General features: G+C 45.6%; 1 long non-coding RNA gene across 1 annotated transcript; it reads left to right on the top strand.

Annotated features, from left to right (window-relative positions):
• The first annotated feature begins 3,068 nt into the window (after positions 1 to 3,068).
• On the top strand, positions 3,069 to 3,691 carry LOC117186642. Its single transcript, XR_004471621.1, has 2 exons — positions 3,069 to 3,170; positions 3,268 to 3,691. It is a non-coding gene; the product is annotated as an uncharacterized LOC117186642 (long non-coding RNA).
• Positions 3,692 to 8,108: the final 4,417 nt, after the last annotated feature.

The following is an 8,108-nucleotide window of genomic DNA, read 5'->3' as shown; positions in this document are numbered from 1 at the left end:
TTCGATCCGTTGGGATTGCTGTGCCCCATTGGCATAACGTCCAAAATTCTCCTCCAAAGACTTTGGCAAATCCAGTTGGAATGGTATGAAGCGATTCCGATGAAATTGCATTTAGGTTGGGAAGTCTTGAGAAAGAATTTGCAGAATCTTCACTTAGTGACCATTCCAAGGTACACTTTTGCCAGTGGATGCTCAGCTGTTCAAGTTCACGGTTTCGCAGACTCTTCTAGTAAAGCATACGGCTGGTGCCTTTATATTCGAGCAATCGAAAGTGGTCAAGTCTGTTGTCGATTGATGGCAGCAAAAGCTAGAGTTGCTCCACCAAAGACGAAAGCCAAACCAAGGCTAAGCTAAGCGCCGCCACTCTCGTCTCAATTTTGGTCATACGTCAAACGAGCTTTTGACAAATGCAGAATAGAGAGCGTTTATTCTGGGCAGACTCCAAAATAACGCTACATTGGATAAAGGCTCCGCCATCGTCGCTTGTTGTTTTTGTGTCAAATAGGGTAGCCACAATTCAGGAGCTATCAGAAGAGATTACATGGCGTCATGTGCCTTCGCTGTGAAATCTAGCGGACTTGGCTTCTCGTGGATGCACGTCCCTGAACACCTTGAGTCAATTTGGCTAGAAGGTCCTAAATTTTTATGTGAGCGTGAGCACTGTTGGCCAGAGAGCTCGCATTTTAACATCCCAGCCGATGTACGGGATTCGGAGCTAAAAAAGTCCGCCCAAGTTTTAATTGGTGTTGAGGACTCATTTCCCAATCAGATATTTTCTCATTTTTCGTCGTACACTAAATTAGTTCGAGTATTTGCATATGTGTACCGTTTTTTAAACATCGACAGGCAAAAAGAGCGCTCCACGGAGTTGACTATAAAGGAGTTACAGCAATCGTCCCTCAACTTGAAGGTTCAACGAAGTTGAAAAAGGGACAGGCTCTGCCGGCAAGCCTGATGTTTGTCCAAAAGATGTCCGAAAAAGGGAGAACGTTTTCGCTTGGGAGACAGGTTGTGGCATGCGCCTGTGCCACTTGAGGTCAAGTTTCCAATTCTACTGCCCGCCAAGAGTCACTTAGTCAAACTGTTTTTGAGGAATTTGCACTTAAAAAATTGTCATGCCAATGCAAAGGCACTGGTCAGTCTGCTGAGAGAGGAGATTTGTCTTGTAAATGCACGTCTGGATTGCACTCTGATAGTTAGGAGATGCATCCATTGTTTTCGCTACAAACCAAAATTGATGAGTCAGATCATGGGAAATCTGCCGGCAGACAGGTTAAGAGAAGGTCCATTCCTGATTTGTGGGGTGGATTTTTGTGGTCCTATTAACGTCTCGCTTCGGATTCGAGGACGTCCGCCCGTCAAAATGTATATCGCGGTATTTGTTTGTTTCGCTTCGAAGGCCGTCCATTAAGAGCTTGTCCCAGACCTGTCCACTAATTGCTTTCTTATATCGTTTAACAGCTTCATCGCGTTCCGAAAAGGATGTATTCCGACAGCGAGACCAACTTCGTCGCAGTAGGGAACGAGCTGAGTAGGTTGCAGGAGGCGTTCGAGGAGCAGCGTTCGCAGTGGAGCAAGGGGTGGACAGGAAGTGTATCCCCCCAACGAGCACCGCACTTCAAGTCGGCGAAGCAAATCGTCGTACGGCAGATCGCTGACGCCGCGCTCACGGAGAGCGATCTTCGGACGCTGGCCGAGGCAGACGTCATTTTATACTCCAGGCCACTCACTCCGGCCAGCAGAGATCCCAAAGACGGAGAGGTGCTCACGCCAGGCCATTCTTTGATCAGCCAGGACCTTCGCTCCCTGCCGCAAGGGTGCAAGTCAGACGCACTAATCAGCGGAACCACATTTACCAAGAGGTGGTAACTGCTCTCAAAGGCAACTGCTCAAACGGCAGTTCTGGCAGGTGAAGTGGTTTGAAAGAGTAACGTATAAAAAAAAAAGGTATAAATACTGGGATCCACAAAAGGGAACATTTGGAAAAGTACCAAGAAGGGATATTGGTCTCCCTAGGTTACTCAACTTTGCCGCCTCAATTCAAGTTAAAAGGTAAACGAAGGAGAGCGGTTTTTTTTTCTGTTTTTTGAGTTGAAACTTGTAAAATAATTACGGCGTCAATTCGAAAATGGAGGATTCTCAAGTTTAACGCTGTACTGGGGGGTCTCAGACTGTGCAGATCTAGCTTCGGTCTCTTGGAAGAAAAACTGTTGGCGAAGACAGACGTGCTATTTTTGTCCAGTCCAAGTATAAAGAAAAAAAAAGAGGAATAAAAACCGGGAAAAGATCTTAACAGCTGAATACAGCAAAAGGAAAGAAATATTGTGCGTTTATAAAGTAAAAGTGTGTTAAGTGCCAATCTCAATTGGTATGTATTTCAGCGTCGCTAATATACACCACATACACTCGTGGCGTAGGGTAGTGCTTTTTTTTTTATTGTAGGAAATTAATTTTTCAGATTGGCGGTTAGTACCGGCTTAAACTTCGGGCAATCGTTTGGGTACCTGTCTGAACCCCAATACGAAAGCTCGCAACAACAATTTCCCCGATATTAGGGCCTCCGCCCGCGGCAAGGGACTTATGCTCCTCGCCCAACTACAGCTCCGTACCAAAAATTCCCAGCGCTAGGCCGAGCAGCACAAAGCGGGAGGCGTAAAAGATCGGCTCATCAGTCGCTTTGCGGGCGCGAGCCACTTATGTGTCACGGACCCGCGATATATTGGAGGCCGTCCAATTCTGCGGAAATTATTAAAGCTATGTAAACGGTCAGCCAATTTCTACCCGAAATATAGATCTGGGTCTCGACCTATTTTCGTTTCCCCATACGAAGTGCCGAGGAGTGCCCAGATGTGAAGCCGGCGGCAACGACTGTCGTTTTTTTTTTATATCCATCAGTGTAACCGCTGATTCCTATTTTTATGCTATAGTGTCATTAGTGTAATTAGCTTAGTAAATTTCTTTTGGTTATGTTTTTAAATTCTGTTCGGAAGAAATAGCAAGTGGAATGTGTGACAGGGCGAAAGTGAACAACGGTTAAACGGCAGAGGAGAGCGTGAGTTTTCTTTGTAAAAGTATTTCTCCAGCTTTCGTTTTAGGAACGTTGCCGCAGTCCATGGAAGCGCTTTCATCGCTGTTTCAACGCATTTATTAAAACAAATCAAAGGAAGGCCGTAAGTGATCCCAAAACATAAAGATAAAACATTGGAGTTTGTTTGTTATGAGCAACTATTTATTGCATGACAAAAAAAAAAAAAAAACCTCACGTAGTCAGGGGCTTCGTCGCTTAAGAGAGGCTGTGCGCTCTCCCTTATGCCCTGCTGGCAACCATAAGCGCTTACGTCGCGCATAAGAACCAGCCCTCTTAAGAACAAGGCACAAAAGGGAAGATGCGAGGCTGGTCGCTCTGACGTTCTTTTATGCTTTCTACTTGCGGTTGCTTTCGCTAATGCACTTGAATAACTGACCTGCCATAACGATCGCGGCGCACAGTTTTTACATTCCCCTTTGCATATTTATTTATTATTATTATCTATTTGCCTAACATAAAAGCTGGAGATATGTACCCTTCCCTTCTTTCAATTTGTAAGTAAAATTTCAATCTAAAGTGTATTATTAAGAGTTAATCATTTATTAGTTTACTAGTGCGATGCATGTGCTATTGCTCAATATGAAATATAGGATTTAACATGAATCGGGGCTAGAGTTCTATATGCGGGGACCATGCTGGGCAAAGGAGGGTAATGGGGTTGGATAGGAGGCTGTAAGAGCCTTCTTTATGGGATCACCGGATGAACCGGGAGCGGTGATCATGGTAGGGTGGGCATGAGTGGTCACAACAACACCGTGGCACGACTTGTATGTGTGTATGTGTCCGTGTGTGTGTAGTTAGGTGTATTTGCTCTTGTACATATTTGTGTCGATACTTCGCTTGCACGTGAAATTTTAATGAACGTTACTGTATCAGTATTATGATTGTTGGAGTTGAGCTGTGTCCCGTCCGTTCTGGGAAATAAAAACCCCCCCATTTCTTGCCGATGAGACGGAAGCCGGAACAAGCACGTGCCCGGACGGGAGACGAACCATCACCTGCTCAGCCTTCCGTGAAGGTTTGGTAATATCCAATATGCTACAGTTAGTTTATTATTTGGCGCCCAACGTGGGGCCCGAGTTGTCGCAACTGACAACAAACCGGCAAGGCCCAAATGATTGTGAAAATTGTGGAATGTAGATGTGACCTTACATTCCCAACCAGTATCGGGACAGATGTGTCTTTCTAGTTGTCATTCTGTTTTGTTTGTTTTGGCTTTATCACTTTATGCTGGATCAGCGCAGTGGGTTATTAAACTATTGCCACCGTTGTAAGTGACCAAGCGGGCTCCTAGGATGCAGGCCGGAATGATGAGTACATATAACACCGGTACCACCCCGATGCTTCGAGCTTATTACTATTCGTTTCGTTCTTTCTTTCTTTATTCGTTTGTCTTCCTTTCCTTCCTGTTCCTTCTGGCCAATGCTGGAGGAATGCTCCTTTTTTTTCCGGTTTGGATTATCCGATCAGGAACGGTGGGTGAAAGGCCTCAATTTTCCAGGAAGGAGTTGTGAATGGACTCATACTCATCGGGCTGGGTATCTGGTATCGTTGGATGGAAACGTGGTATAAAACTATTACCCACCGCGAAAGACCCGGACCGCCTATAGCTACGAGTTGTGGGTTATTATTAATTTCTTTATGCATGTAGTTGAGTAAATGTAGTACATGGGAAACATCATACACATACACACACATAGATATACCCTATTATTCCCTTTGTCTTAAGCATGGTCCTAGCAGATTGTTTTTTTTGTTTGATACTGTATTTTTTTTTTTTTTATTAATTTCTTAAATTTTATTTATCTATTTAATTACTTTATTATTATATTTTATATTTTATATTATGCCCGTATTTGGCAGTTGCGAGAATTTGGCAGACGAAGAATTACAAGAAAGTGTTTGCTTGATCTGCCAGGCTCAGGTGGAATATTTGGCTCAGCTCCTTACCACGTCTTGTGGTCACACTTTCCATAAGGCCTGTTTTGGCGCACAAGTGGGTTCTAAGAAGGTTTGTCCTGTCTGCAAAACGTCTTTTCAGTCATCGACGTTGAATTTATTAGACGAAACTGCTGGGGATACCGTCGGAACCTTATTGGTACCAAAAATGCCTGATACAAGGAATAAAGCCCATGTGGGGGCTCCACAGGGAGCTTCGACGTCTGCTTCGGCCAATCAGCCGCAAACTAGGAAAGCTGGTCCGCCAGTGGTGGTAGCTCCGCCGCCTAGTAACGAGCTTCAGCGAATGATAGCCGAAGCCATGGCTAAAGCCTCGTTGACACAAACCGAGATGCTAAGCAATGCGATCGCTAATGGTTTTCAAGGTATTCTCAGCTCTCTCATGGGCCAATTGGCAAATACAGCGGATGTTCCTTCGAGGGATAACCAAGCTGGAGAAGGATCGGCACGACGGCCGACACCTTTGCCCGGGTTTCAGGGTTTCGAAACAGCCAGCAGGAATTCCCCCATGAGTGTGGATATTCGACCAGAGCGTGTTAGTCAAATTTTAGTCAATTGGAAGCTTAGGTTCTCTGGGCGGACTGGAATTTCCGTCGACGATTTCATTTATCGGGTAGAAGCGCTCACGATCCAAACATTGGACGGGAATTTCGAGTTGCTTTCGAGATACGTGAGCAATCTCTTTGAGGGAAGTGCCAGTGACTGGTATTGGCGCTACCATAAGAGTGTTAGGACGGTCGTTTGGGCCGACCTTAAATCTTCATTGTTAGTACGATTCACGGATGCGAGGACAGACGTCAACATTCGAGCTGCAATAGACCGAAGGAAGCAGAAGGAGAACGAATCATTTGATGAGTTCTACGAAGCGATTGTCCGACTGGCAGATACCCTGACAACGCCCTTGTCAGAAGGTTCCCTGATGGAGTCACTCCGATCCAATTTATTGCCGGAGATACAGCATGAACTGCTATATGAAAAGATCTTTAGCATTGCACAGTTAAGACACTTGGTGAAGACTCGGGAACTGTTCATGCAAACTGTTGGTAAAGATCCGGTGGCTAGACCACGACCAGCACCAAGACGGTTGGTTCACGCGGTAGAAAGCCCAGGGCAAGAGGAGTCAGACGAAAGTGATGGGGAGATAGCAGCGTTCAACTTAGTCTGTTGGAACTGCCGTGGTAATGGTCATCGCTACCAGGATTGCGTAGCAGAGCGAGTAGTTTTTTGCTATGGGTGTGGCCAGCCTGACACTTACAAGCCGTCGTGCCAAAAATGCCAAGCAACAAAAAACACCCAAGTGCGTGTACCCTTGAAAAGTGCACGCAGACCATCAGCGTCCAAAGCGACGAACACCGAGTAGCGATAGAAGCTGCTACGCAATTCCCAATCCCAATAGTAAACAATAATTTAACCATAGATAATAAGAAAATAACACAGGAAGAAAAAGAGGATAGGGAGTCTAAACGGAAGGCACGAGCTAAAGTACGTCGGGAAGAATTTGTCAGAAATCTAAAGTTAGAGAAAAAAGCTCTGGTATCGTCAATAATATCAGAAGATCTCAGGCCATATGCAGAGGTCACATTATTAGACAGAAAGCTTGTTGGATTAATGGATACAGGGGCATCTATTAGTTGCATTGGTGGAGATTTGGCCAGCGAGCTGCTTGAAAGCCAATTTCAATTTAAGCCTATGACATCCACAGTTCGGACAGCGGGTGGGCAGTCTCAGAGAGTGGTGGGGAAGCTTAAAGCGGAAGTGGGCTATAAAGGTGTTACCAGGTCTGTTACCCTATACATCGTTCCAACCCTAACGCAGCCTCTGTATCTGGGCATTAACTTTTGGACCGAATTTGGCTTATTGCCAGCCGATTTGTATCCACAAGGAAGTGCTAATGACACGGTGAACCATTGCGATGAGGTGTGGAAGCCAGAAAACCAACGTCCTTTATCGGAGGTGCAACGAGAACAACTGAATAGAACCATTCAGTGTCTTCCGTCTTTCGCGGATAATGGTTTAGGAAAAACCACGTTGTTGTCCCATGTAATAGATGTAGGGGAGGCAAAGCCCACAAAACAACGACACTATGCAGTGTCCCCAGCTATCGAGAAATTAATGTATGAGGAGTTGGATCGCATGTTAGCGCTAGGAGTCATCGAAGAATCCAACAGTGCGTGGTCTTGTCCGGTAGTACTCGTCCGGAAGCCGGAGAAGGTTCGTCTTTGTATAGACAGCCGCAAGGTGAACGAGGTGACTCGGAAGGACGCGTATCCCATGCCGCTCATAGATGGGATCTTAAGCCGGTTACCAAAGGCAGAATACATAACTAGCCTCGACCTGAAAGATGCCTACTGGCAAATACCGCTAGAAGAAGGTTCTAGGGATAAAACAGCATTCACAGTGCCTGGACGGCCGCTTTACCAGTTTAAAGTTATGCCGTTTGGGCTTACCAATGCGCCGTCTACTATGTCCAAACTTATGGACCGCATTATTCCAGCCAATCTTCGAAACGGAGTGTTTATATACTTGGATGACCTGCTTATAGTGTCAGACACCTTTGAAAGGCATCTGAGTGTGTTAAAAGTATTAGCAGAGAAGCTGTCTGCAGCGGGGCTTACAATTAATATACAGAAGAGCAAGTTCTGTGTGCCTGAGGTCCGCTATCTGGGGCATGTAGTGGGTCACGGTATTATAGGCATGGACTTGGACAAAATAGAGGCCATTAAGGAATATCCTGCTCCGAAGTCGGTGAAACAGTTGCGTCGATTCTTGGGTATGACGGGATGGTACCACAAATTTATAAAGAATTTTGCGGCTATTGCGGCGCCTCTGACGGACGCCCTGAAGCAGAAACGCCAGTTCATTTGGTCCGAAGAAGCAGAAGCTGCATTCACAGCTCTGAAGAACTCAATGTGTGAAGCTCCCGTCTTACACACACCGAATTTTGAAAAGCCTTTCTTTATCCACTGCGACGCTAGTCACTCAGGAGTAGGAGGGGTACTGATGCAGATAAACGAAGAGGGCGATGAAGTACCAATTGCGTTTATGTCACGAAAATTGAATA

The sequence above is a fragment of the Drosophila miranda genome, chromosome XR, assembly GCF_003369915.1.
Source record: "Drosophila miranda strain MSH22 chromosome XR, D.miranda_PacBio2.1, whole genome shotgun sequence".
Taxonomy (NCBI): Eukaryota; Metazoa; Arthropoda; class Insecta; order Diptera; family Drosophilidae; genus Drosophila; species Drosophila miranda.
This window is presented reverse-complemented; position numbering and strand designations above follow the sequence as displayed.